We start from the raw sequence: 12,515 nt of genomic DNA, 5'->3' as shown, positions 1-12,515 counted from the left end.
AGCAGTCAGACTCAAGGTGGAAGTTAATTGCTTGCTGCTGGCTTCCTGGTACATCTTATAACACCCAGTTTTTGCAGGTAAAATTTGCACCTTTGATTCCTACTCTGTACCAGAACTCAAATTTAATGCAATGTCTTTAATTCACCATCCCACCTCCACTTATTTCCCAGACCTTTGATCTCATTGGTTGGAGAGATACCCAATTTGGCATCAGTCAGGACACAGATGCCCTCTTTTGTTCCATTACCAGCTCTTGTGGACAACAGTTTTTTGTACTGAAGAATGCATAGGCAACATTAATTTATGCAGTAAGCCTATGTTTCCTCATAACTTATCAAGTCTGGCCCAGTATTCTTGATTGAACTAATTGTTCCTCCATTTCCATCGTGTTCTTTGTAGCTTCTTATTGTTAGTGGTCCTATACAGCACCCCTGTAGTGTCCTATTTCAGTGATACTTGATATTCACATAGAATTAGGTCAGAAATAAACCGTGGCATCTGTCATACACCATCTGCATCATCCAATTTTTTTTTACAGGCTTCCTGAAGGTAATATGTGTGGATTCACCAGGGACACAATGTCACCTGACCTTGGCTCAAAAGCAATGCTTTGAGGAACCTGTGTAAATAATACTCAATAAAGTAAAATTTACTGAATTTAAAAAGAGAGGAACTAACCCTTTGAATGTTGGTTCGTTTAGGAATATGTCACTTTGAAACCATGTTAACCAGGAAAAATTGCTGTAATTAATTGCATAAAGCATTGAAGAAGACAAGCACAGTCAACATATAACCTAGTTTGTGAAAGCTGACTTAGTCATTTTATGGATGCAGCCAATTCTATTTTTGATACTTGTCCAAACAATTGACATGTAATTTGATCTGGACAAAGTACGATTAACAGTGCATTTATTTTTTGTTAAAATGAAGTGGTACACAGAGCAGTAATTTTTTAAAAAATAGAAAAACTGCTAAGTAAATCTTTACAAAAATGATTTATACCATTCTACTATGAAATAGCCCAAATTTAAAATGAAAAGATGTCTCAAATTTTATCTGTTTAATTTGCTACTTAACGTGTTATATAATTTGAGCATATGATGAGACATGTGAGTACAAAATTCTGCTCATTATAATTCCCTTGTAGCATTATTGTTTGTTCATTTATCAGATTTAAATTAAATAGAGAAAGGAGGGCTTGGAAATGGGAAACAAAGGCTTACAAAGCTAAATAATACTGTGCGCTGTGGGATAATCATTTAAAAAAATGATACTCAAAGTAGGACAGGAAAGGCAAGAACAAATAACCATTAAAAAAAAACAAATCAGGTTAACAGAAGGATAAATGGTAAAAAGGCAAAATTGATGTCTCTTTACTGAAGTGAATGAATTAAATAAATGAACTTACTGTACAAATAGAGGTTAATTAATGTGATCTTATAGCCATTATAGAGACATGGCTACAAGGAGATTAAATCTGGAAACTAAATATTCAGGCACATATGATTTATCAAAGTCACAGGCAAATAGGGAAGGTTTTAGGGTAGTTTTTATACTATAACATGGGATAAGTGCAATAACAAAAAATTATCTTCAATCAGATGATGTAAAATCTATATGGTTGGAAGTAAAAAATAATAAGGAGAAGATAGACCCCCAAACAGCAGTAGATAATCTGTAGGACAGAGAATAAATCAAGCCATAATGAGGGTGTACAAAACAGGCAGGGCATTTATCATGGGTGACTTTAATCTTCGTGAAGATAGGGAAAATAACATTGACAGAAATAACCATGAAGAAAAATTTATATTGTACTTGGGACAGTTTGCTAGAACAATACGTGATGGATTCAAGCAGGGATCAGGCTGTTGTGAATTTGGTAATGTGTAATGAAGCTAGTTTATAAATCATTTCAGAGTAAAAGATCCCTTAATGAAGAGTGACCACAGTGTTATAGAACTTAACATTCAGTATGAGGTGAGTCTGACACAACTGTACTAAAACATGGTATTTGCATAGGGATAGGAACAGAGATGATTGGAATGGATTGGAAAGAGTGGAACAGAAATTGAGGAACACTGGCAAATGTTTAAGAACGTAGTTCATGACTCACAGCAAATATATATATATATAACCAGTGAGGAAGACAGATTCTAGGAAAAGGAATAACCAAAAAATGGTTAACCACGGAATTGAAGGATAGTGTCAAGTTGAAAGAAAAAAATACACCGTGTGCCCCAAAACAGTGGTAAACCAGAGGTTCAGAAATGTTTGAAAAGCCAACAAAAAATGTCAAAAAGTATTAGAAGGGAAAAAATGAGAATAAACTTCAAGTAATATAAACATGTACTGGAAGAGCTGTTTTAAATATGTAAAAAGGAATAGAGAGGCCAAAGTGAACGCACACCCCTGAGAGAATCAGGCTGGGAAAACAGTAAAGGAGAATTGTAAAAAGCAGAGGAGTTGGGAATCATTAGTATCTTTCCATCTTCACAGTAGAGGATACTGATAGCATTCCAAAAATACAAAACAATAAAGAGGCTAAAGAAGGGGTGCGGAAGTCGGGAATGCTTTAGGAAATACCCACAATCCCTATCATTAAAATAAATTTAAAAGAAAAGTAGGAAAACTAATGGAGCTAAAGACCAGTTGGTTTCCTGGAACTTAGGATATCAAAAGCAGTAGCTACAGAGATAGTGGATGTACCTTGGAGTACTATTACAAGAATTCTTCGATTCTGGAAAAGAATGAGATGATTGGGAAATCGTCAATGTCAGGCCTTTATGCAAAAAGGGCAGGAGTCAAAAAAACAGGTAACTATCAGCCAGTTAGCTTAATATCTGTTATTGGTAAAATGTTTGTATCTATTATAAAGGATGTTATGCCAGAACATTTCAAAATACATATGTTATGGACAAGGTCAGGCCCCTCAAAACATTTTGGGAAGGTAGCCCAGACCCTAACTTTGCGAATTGTTTTAAACAGGTGTAAAGTGGATATTCCAGGAGAAATCCCGCTGGTCAAACTACTTAGTTTTAAACAAAACATCATTTATTTACAAGATTACTGAATGAAACACAAACAAAAGAAAACGCATAAGAGTGGATAAATGCCCAGGACCTGATCAGGTGTACCCTAGAACTCTGTGGGAACCTAGGGAAGTAATTGCTGGGTCTCTTACTGAGATATTTGTATCATCGATAGTTACAGGTGAGATGCCGGAAAACTGGAGGTTGGCTAACGTGGTGCCACTGGTTAAGAAGGGTGGTAAGGACAAGCCAGGGAATTATAGACCAGTGAGCCTGATATCAGTGGTGGGCAAGTTGTTGGAGAGAATCCTGAGGGACAGGATATACATGTATTTGGAAAGACAAGACTGATTAGGGATAGTCAACATGGCTTTGTGCGTGGGAAATCATGTTTGACAAACTTGATTGAATTTTTTGAAGAAGTAACAGAGGATTGATGAGGGCAAAGAGGATTGATGAGGGCAGATGTGGTCTATATGGACTTCAGTAAAATGTTTGACAAGTTTCCCATGGGAGACTGGTTAGCAAGGTTAGATCTCATGGAATACAGGGAGAACTAGCCATTTGGATACAGAACTGGCTCAAAGGTAGAAGAAAGAGCATGGTGACGAAGGGTTGTTTTTCAGACTGGAGGCCTGTGACAAGTGGAGTGCCACAAGGATTGGTGCTGGGTCCATGGCTTTTCATCATTTATATGATTTTCATCATTTATAGCATAGGAGGTATAGTTCGTAAGTTTGCAGATGACACCAAAATTGGAGGTGTAGTGGACAGCGAAGAAGGTTACCTCAGATTACAAGAAAATCTTGATCACATGGGCCAATGGGCTGAGAAGTGGCTGGTGGAGTTTAATTTAGATAAATGTGAGGTGCTGCATTTTTGGAGGTAAGAGTGAGACTAGTTGAACTCAGCTGACAAATTATATATCCAAACTAAAAAAGTAGTTTCTCCAGAAGAATCTACTTAACCGGGTTTTAATTTTTGATTTGTTTTTAAGAGTGAAAAGATAGCTTGAATTAGTTTGCACCTTGTTAAGTTAATATGCATTTTGTTAAGTTAAAATTAAACAGAATTTCCCAGTGACTGGGTGCAGAGAGCCAAATCACTGTCCTCTTTTTGAACTTTCTGGTTGTCCACAATAATAATCTTAAGCTTTTTTTAAATACACAACTATCGAAATGTAGAAACATGGAAAATAGGAGCAGGGATAGGCCAGTCAACCTTTCAAGCTGGCTCTGCCATTCAATGGCTATAGTTGATCATCCATCTCCCTGTTCCGAGTTGGGAGAATTCCATTTGTCATGGAGTTCACCAGGAGTATTATATATATATATATAATATATATATATATAACTTTTTTTTCTGAACTAGATCTTGGCATTGTGAACCACCTTTGAGAACCAGACTATGATAGTGCATTATAATCCTGGAGAAAATGTATAGTTTTTACCAACCTTTTACTGACAATCCCAGTTACTTCCTGCTTCAAGTCAGAAGGAGCAATTTTTGGAGGTGGTCCATAAATGTTAAACAGTGGACTGACTAATGTTGCACTGCCCACTTCTCCATTTCTGCTGGTAACTATTTGACCTCATATGGTGCTGTACCTTTGTTTTCATCATTCACAAGATGTGGAAGTCACTGGCTGAGCCCATTTGTCTTACCCATCCCTACAAGAATACAATTTCGTTGCACTCCAACCTGCCATTACTCTAACACTTTACACCATCCATCATGTCCCTTTCCGTCGCACAACAATTCTCGTTTTGAAATGAATTAACCAACAACTTCACCAATAGGCTTGAAATGATGACAATGAAATTAACCTGAGCAAATAGTTAAAATTTAGGAGCAACACTGCAGGCAAGTGGAAGACACATTCCAACAGAGACTTTGCCTGCTTTGGGCAGGGAGGATACTAACAAAAAGCCCTGGTATTTATGATTAGATTACTTACAGTGTGGAAAGAGGCCCTTCAGCCCAACAAGTCCACACCGACCTGTCGAAGCACAACCCACCCAGACCCATTCCCCTCTTCACCTAACACCACGGGCAATTTAGCATGGCCAATTTATGTAACCTGCACATTTTTGGACTGTGGGAGTAAACCAGAGAACCCGGAGGAAACCCATGCAGGCACGGGGAGAACATGCAAACTCTACACAGTTGCCTGAGGCGGGAATTGAACCTGGGTCTCTGGCGCTGTGAGGCAACAGTGCTAACCACTGTGCCACCGTGCCACCCACATATCTATGCAAGTCTGATTGCTTGCAACTGGGAAACTATTTATTTTGTAAGTGTATTGTAATATGTAGCACAATTATTTAACCTATTGTGAAATACTCATAGGACTATAAATAGATGGTACTTTGGCTCCTATATCAAGTATACCATGGCTGTAATTCTTTTTCCCCCCAAGTAGATCAAATGCAGATGGCAAGTTTAAGGAAGGAAAACAGAGCTACTATGCATTAGTTAATCAGGTTGTTTAAGAAGCAGACATTTTCAAATTCCATTAATGTCTACACTACAGGGATCTTTTGCAGTTTACTAACAGGTCTAATTTGTTTTCTGTTTTAAGCAAATATGTTGCTATCATTAATGTTATTGAGAAATGTGAGATTCAGAATGTAACTCTTTCAACTTTAGTTATTTTATGCATGTTGTTATTTAACAGTTTGAAGTTTGCTGCTCCTCTTTGGCCACTGAAAGTTTGCTCCAATATTGGTAGGAGGAATTAGCAGGAGAACATTATATATTTATAGAGAGCAAAGAATTGCATCCTTTATGTATCTTAATATCATGATGCTGAAGTATTTCTACTGTGACAGAAAGTTTCACAGAGAAGCCAGTGTGCCCACCTACTGTTTGTAGCTGTTTCCTGCTGTCACAAGTCAGCCTGCTGTTGGCCTTGCCCTTCTACATGCTGTAATTAGAATCATCCGCACGCTGTGCTGCTTCCTGATTCTGCTACTGACTCCATGAGTCATGGTGGTAATGATCAGCAGAATCTACTGGGAGCTCTTACAGCAGAACCGAATAAATAATTCATTGTGCCTCAGGTGGATGTAATGCATGTCAGCATCTTCAGGAACCTCTGTGAATCTTAACAAACAGTTTGTAGTTTTAATTTGTTCTTCTTGGGCAAATAATTCCATGATCTGCATTCTGGCAGATTTATTATGGTCTGAAACTTGTTATTTATATTTTATGAGTCAGTTTAACTTGTTGAAGTGTGCAATGTTTGATTCATTATTAATAATTTTAGAACAAGCCTGCAGAATAATTAATAAGTGTTCAATCATAAAAGAATACTTTTTACTTTGTAATTTGAACATCTTCCTTGAATCATTATTGATCTTCTCAGAATCAATACATCTTTGTAAACTCACAAGTGGTTTGCTGTATACAGCTACAATACTTAAGAAACCACTTAATATCCCATTCTCCCATCCACCAGATAGAAACTAGATGGCAACAATTCTCGACATGAAAATCAGGGCAGTAATCGGGTCCACCATATTGGACAGCAGGGACCAACGTTTCAGGGCAACCACCATGGCCAGTGACTAGGTGTACTTCCTATTCACCAGATGTCCAGGTTCCTGTAGATAAAATGGGGTGCCAATTTTAATCTCACCAAAATGCCTAGAGCAATTGACAGCAACTGTGCAGGGCAGCAATTGTTTGCGACATTTGACTGGGTTCACAGTTGGACTTTTAAAATGGTGTCAGTGCCAGGAATCCTGAGAGGTCCTAGCATTGTCCAATACATCTGCCCATGGAGAGTGGGAGGATATGATAAACAGGGCATCATAGAGGCATAGTGAACAGGTAATGCGGTGAATGTGGAAAAATAGCGCTAGAAAACTTCTTATGTCTCACGGAGAGAAACCATCCATGAAACTTACCAAACTTAACACTTCGATGATTTCTGTTCAAATTCAGCCACCATGTTCATTTTTCAGTCACTAAGATGCTTGTTTTAATGTTTCTCTTCTACTTTTCTGAAAGAAGTCACTCATTGTTAAAATTTCTGGTTTGTTATCGCTCACCCAAATGATGCTTCTGAATCATGATGCCGTGGGGCTGCAGGTTGTTGAATTGTCGGATACCTCATACCCAAAACTGATTTCATATGTTTGTGATTCCCACACACAAGCAACATTCAAAAGGTGATGAATGAGATTAGGAGGAGGAATCCTGTTTGATTCCTATCCTGATTTGGGTGTGTTGAGAATAATTACAGTATGACAACATCACCCTGGATGAGAACAATTAACATGGAATCTTCTTGGTGTATCTGGCTCAATGTCATTGGCTCACTGTTGCTGGGCTGTGTATTTGGTGCAACTAAAATTGATGACGCTTGAAGAAACTGACTATTTTCTGGTAGAATACCTAATTTTTTGGAGAATTCAGTTGTAAATACAAGAATGCAGTAAGTAAATGGATATCAACACAATATAAGGCAACAGGAGTGCACTAATTTATTGTGGTAAATTGATTTTCCAAAACTATTTACTATAGTGAGAGTGGGAAGGTCAATTGGAGTGGTGATGAGGTAGGGCTGTCATAACAGTGATCCTATAACCTGCTTTAACCTATGAATTCACTCAATAAATATAATCAGCAATGGAGCTATCAAAACCAGGATCACATAAAAATGCAAAACTTTATGGTATTTAATATTATAATTCAGAATAAATATTTCCCTTGATTAAAATTTGTCAAAGAATAGGCATTCTGTTGCAAGCCAAACTCTTAAATTAATGGGTTACAAACCTTTATAGGCATAATCTGTGTTACTAGATAGACAAGATAGCTTTGCTTGATTATGTATTAAACTTTGGAATCAGAGAAAAGTTAAAGTGCACAAGAAAACCTTCTTAAAACAGACAGAGATTTATCAGAAAGACTGTGGCTTCACCAGTTGTTCATCAATATTACAACTCCTGACTAAAATAATAATATTAATTCAAAAACAATCTGCAGCATACAGTGATTGCAGATCTTCAGATCTGAGGGAAAAATAAAATCTCATTCATGGATGTGCATATCCAAAGCAATGGATTGAGGACAGAGAAAGAGAGAATAAACCTGAAGAAAATCAGTTTATCTTTTCTGCAGCAGTTGTTAAATGCCGTGATTTTAACAGATAACTCCGATTTTGTTTTGTAAGAGAACCAGCCACCTTGTGTTCCTTATCAACAGGAGGAAATATCTGTAGAAAGATAACTGAAGCAATGTGCAGCTTCATTGATGAATCATAAAAATCATTTCAATAAAGATACTTGGGAAAAAAACGTTACTGAATTTCCTTTCCAATGTTAATTTTTTCCCTCTGTCCATAATGTATTTACCCTGGCAGTTTGCCTGTCGGTCTACGTGCACCAGAATTTTTATAAGGGATTAGAGTTTTAATTAATAACATATATGTGAGCACTTTATAACTGTTTACCTTTAGTTAAAGTCTAACTGCTGTCATAAGTAGTGATTCTTGTTCACAACAGAAACCTGGTCCATGCTTTTTATCAATGTGGGTCTAAAAGTCAAATAAGTTTGGAAACTGTGTGCACTTTATTAAATCTTTAACTTCTGTGGGAATACTTGGAATAGCAGGTCATAATTTCTGACACACTAACCCAGTGAGTAAGAACACATTTCAAGTAAAAATTATTTCACAGCATATTACCTCACTACTTTAAGCTTTTTTAAAAGCATACACAACATAGACTGCAGCAACTCTACAAGTTTCCTTTGACAATATTTTCCAAATATCCAACCTCTAACTACCTTGAAGGACAATGACAGCACTGGTGGCGTCATCATCTGCAATTTCTCTTCTCAGCTATGTACTATGCTGACTTGGAACTATATAACTGTTGGCTGGGTTAAAATTCAGAATGTTTTAGCAACACTATAGGTGTACTTATATAAATATGGATCGCTGTGTTTCAAGAAGGCAACTCAATATTATCTTCTCAAAGACAACTAAGGAAAACAATGATAGCCTTAGTGGAGATGCTCACATACCACAAAATAAAATTGTATCAATAAACATCCAACATTAAAGTAATAAGAGAAACCTGAAAATATACCTAACACTGGTCATTCCTGCTGCAAATGTGAGTTGAATTGTTTGCCACCTTTGAACTGGAGCTAGGATCTTCAGGGACTGTCAGTCTCCAATCTGGTGCCTATATGTAGCATGAGCAGTTGAAAATTGTTCAACATTTGGAGAAAAATTATTAGTAATCGCAGATTAATAACTACAGACATATATGCTTCTTAAGGGTATAACACTCTCTCATAGCTCTCATCTTCATCACTGCTGCCTGTAATGTCACTTGATTCACTGCCATAATCAATTATGGAAGATCACAATCAAGCACATTATGAAACATCATTTCCATAATTTCACAGACGTGTTTGCTACTTTGACTAACTATTCAGTAATTTCTCATGTGATTCCATTGTGCCAATGATAATTCTATATAAAGTGTCCAAAGAAGAATGATTAATTTTCCTTGGATGCATCCAGGACAGACTGGATTCAGAAGTCCAGCCATAAAAATTGATGACAGGTAAGTGAGTAATCTTTAACAGGATTAAAGTCAGTCAATCCAGGCCTAGCTTGGCAAAGGACATTTCTCCTGGGGAATCTTACCCGCTAATCTAAAGAAGTTTTGATCACAGTTGAGGCAAAAATCTTCGTTTGTAAATATTTTAATTACACTTATGGGAAAAAAAATTGTCAAGTAACAACTACATACATTATTATGGCCATGAATTTTGGCATGGGGATCAAAATATAAGTTGGGAGGTAGAGAATCTACAAAACGCTGACGTGTTGCATTTTAAGTACAACACCAGTGGTGTGAACATTGCCATGGCATGGAAACAGCAAGTGTGTAATTCTTCCTTGCCAGGTAATTTTATGGGATAAGTGTCATGGCGCCCAGTTATATAAGTAATGAGTTGGGGAGCAAAAGATTTCATGGGAAAGGTCGCTGCAGGCCATGGTGGATTGGATTCCATAAATCTCATCAGAAAAAAGATGTAGCACAAAGCTGAAAATTCAGCCGATTTTGCTTTTGAATCCCTGCTTTGTAATGGTGCAGAAGAAAGCTATTTGGTCCATACTGTCTGCACTTGTGCTCTGAGCTTTGCAACTTTTGTGTTGATATCCTGTTCTTTTTCCTGTAAACCTGCACAGTTTCTATTTAAATACTCATCAATGGCCCCATAAAAGTGTCAATTGTATTTGTTGCATGACCGTGCCGAACTACTTTCTACGTGAAAAAAATATTTCTCTTCTCGCATTTGTTTCTTTTGCAAATCACTTCAAACTATGCCCTCTAGTTCTTAAAGCATTCACAAGTAAGACCATTTATCGGTATCCACTCTGTTCAAAACCATCATGATTTTACAAATTTCCATATAATCTCCCCTTAGCCTTCTGCTCTCCAAGAAAAACAGTCCCAACCTTCCTCATCACTTAAATGTCTCATCCCTGCAACCATTCTTGTTATCTCTCTGCACTCTCTCCAATGTACTCAACCTTCCATAGTGTGGTGCCCTGAAATGTACACAATACTTCAGCTGAGGTCTAACTAGTGGCTTATGTAAGTTCATCATAACATCTGTGCTGTTGTGGTCTATCATTCATTAAAGAAGCCTAGTATATTGTATATTTTATTTACAGTCTCTCTAGTTGCTCTGTTGTCTTTAATTCTTTATGTATATGCACATTAGGTTTTTGTGCTCCTGCATACTCCAGATAGTACCCTTTATTTTGTACTGTCTGTCCATGCTGTTTGTTCTAAGGTGTATCAATCTGTCACCCCATGCTTCCCTACTTTGAAATTTGAACTCTATTCCCACTCCAGCAAACTGTCAATGTCCTTCTGTCCACCTTTCAGTTTGCAATTCTTCCAAGTATTGTGTCATCTGCAAATTTTTAAATATTCCCTACACGCCAATATCTAGAATATTGATGCATATCAGGAAGAACAAAGGGTCCAATATCAATTCCTGTGAAACTCCACTATAAAGGGGTTCCCATCCAGAAAATGTCTAGTTAGTAATAGTTTCTGTTTCATACCCTGAAGACAATTTTATATCCATGTTGCTACTGTCCCTTTTATTCCATGACCTAAAACTTTTCTTAAGTCATTTTTGTGCCATTACGCCATACGCCTTTTGAAAGACCACATGTATCAGTTCAATGGCCCTGCCATTATCAATCCCTTCTGTTACCTCTTCAATGAACTCTAGCAAGTTAGCCACATTTTTGCCTTAACAAATCAATGCTGACTCTTATGAAACAATCCAGATTTTGCCATGTGATAATTATCCAAAATATTTTTTTTCTAGAAGTTATTTAATTTCTGGATCGACCTTTAGAACATTTATAACCAAAGGAATAATATTTGCAATTCTTCAATCTTCCAGCAAAACACTTGAATCCATTGAAGATTGAAAGTTATTACCAGTTTATCTGTAATTTCCATTTTCATTTCCTTTCAGATCTGTGGCTACATATCAATGAGGTCCTGGTGGGAGACAGTGAGGTGTGCAAATGCTGGAGATCAGAGTTGAGAGTGTTTTACTGGAGAAGCACAGTAGGTCAGGCAGCATCCAAGGACCAGGAAAATCAGGGTTTTCCCAAGAAGGGCTCCAGCCCGAAACGTCTATTTTCTTGCTCCTCGGATGCTGCCTGACCTGCTGTGCTTTTCCAGCAATACACTCTCAACTCTGATCTCCAGCATCTGCAAATCTCACTGTCTCCTAGTTGATTTCAACCTTACTGCATCTTCTTCCAAGGATGCCTATCTTGAAGAAGTTCTCTTCCTCTCTCTACAAAGATCTCAGTGAGTCCCTCTCTCACTGTACCCCCCCATTGAGATCCCGGTGCCTTGTCAACTTGATGAACCAGCAGCCTATCCAAATTCTTCTCCTTATTAATTTTAAATGCTCTAGTTTTTTTTTGACTGAGCTTCCTTTTCTGTCACCACAGTCTGGGCAGCATCTGCTTTGTCGGTAAAGATAGATGCAAAGCATTCATTTAATACCACAGCAATGCCTCTTGACTCTATTATATAAATCCCTTTTGTGGTCCCAAATTTGGTCAACTCCTCCTTATATTATTGATGTGCATATAGAAGATTTTGGAATTTCTTCTTATGTTAGCTGTCGATGGTTTTTGATGATCATCCTTGGTCTGTCGCAATTAGATTTTCAACATCTTTTTGAGCTATCTGTATTCAGCTTAGTTCCCAATTGTGTTTACTACTGTGACTACCTGTCACAAGCATACTTTTTCTTCTTTAACTTAATTTGTATCTCCTTTGTCATCTGGAGAGTGCTGGCTTTTTTTCCCAACAACTTTCCCTTTTGAGGGAATATACCTTTATTGCACCCAAACCATCACTTCCTTGAAGTTAGCCCTTTGTTCAGCTATTGCTTTTTTCCTCCACCAAC

The sequence above is a fragment of the Chiloscyllium plagiosum genome, chromosome 15, assembly GCF_004010195.1.
Source record: "Chiloscyllium plagiosum isolate BGI_BamShark_2017 chromosome 15, ASM401019v2, whole genome shotgun sequence".
Taxonomy (NCBI): domain Eukaryota; kingdom Metazoa; phylum Chordata; class Chondrichthyes; order Orectolobiformes; family Hemiscylliidae; genus Chiloscyllium; species Chiloscyllium plagiosum.
Note: the sequence above shows the minus strand (reverse complement) of the source record.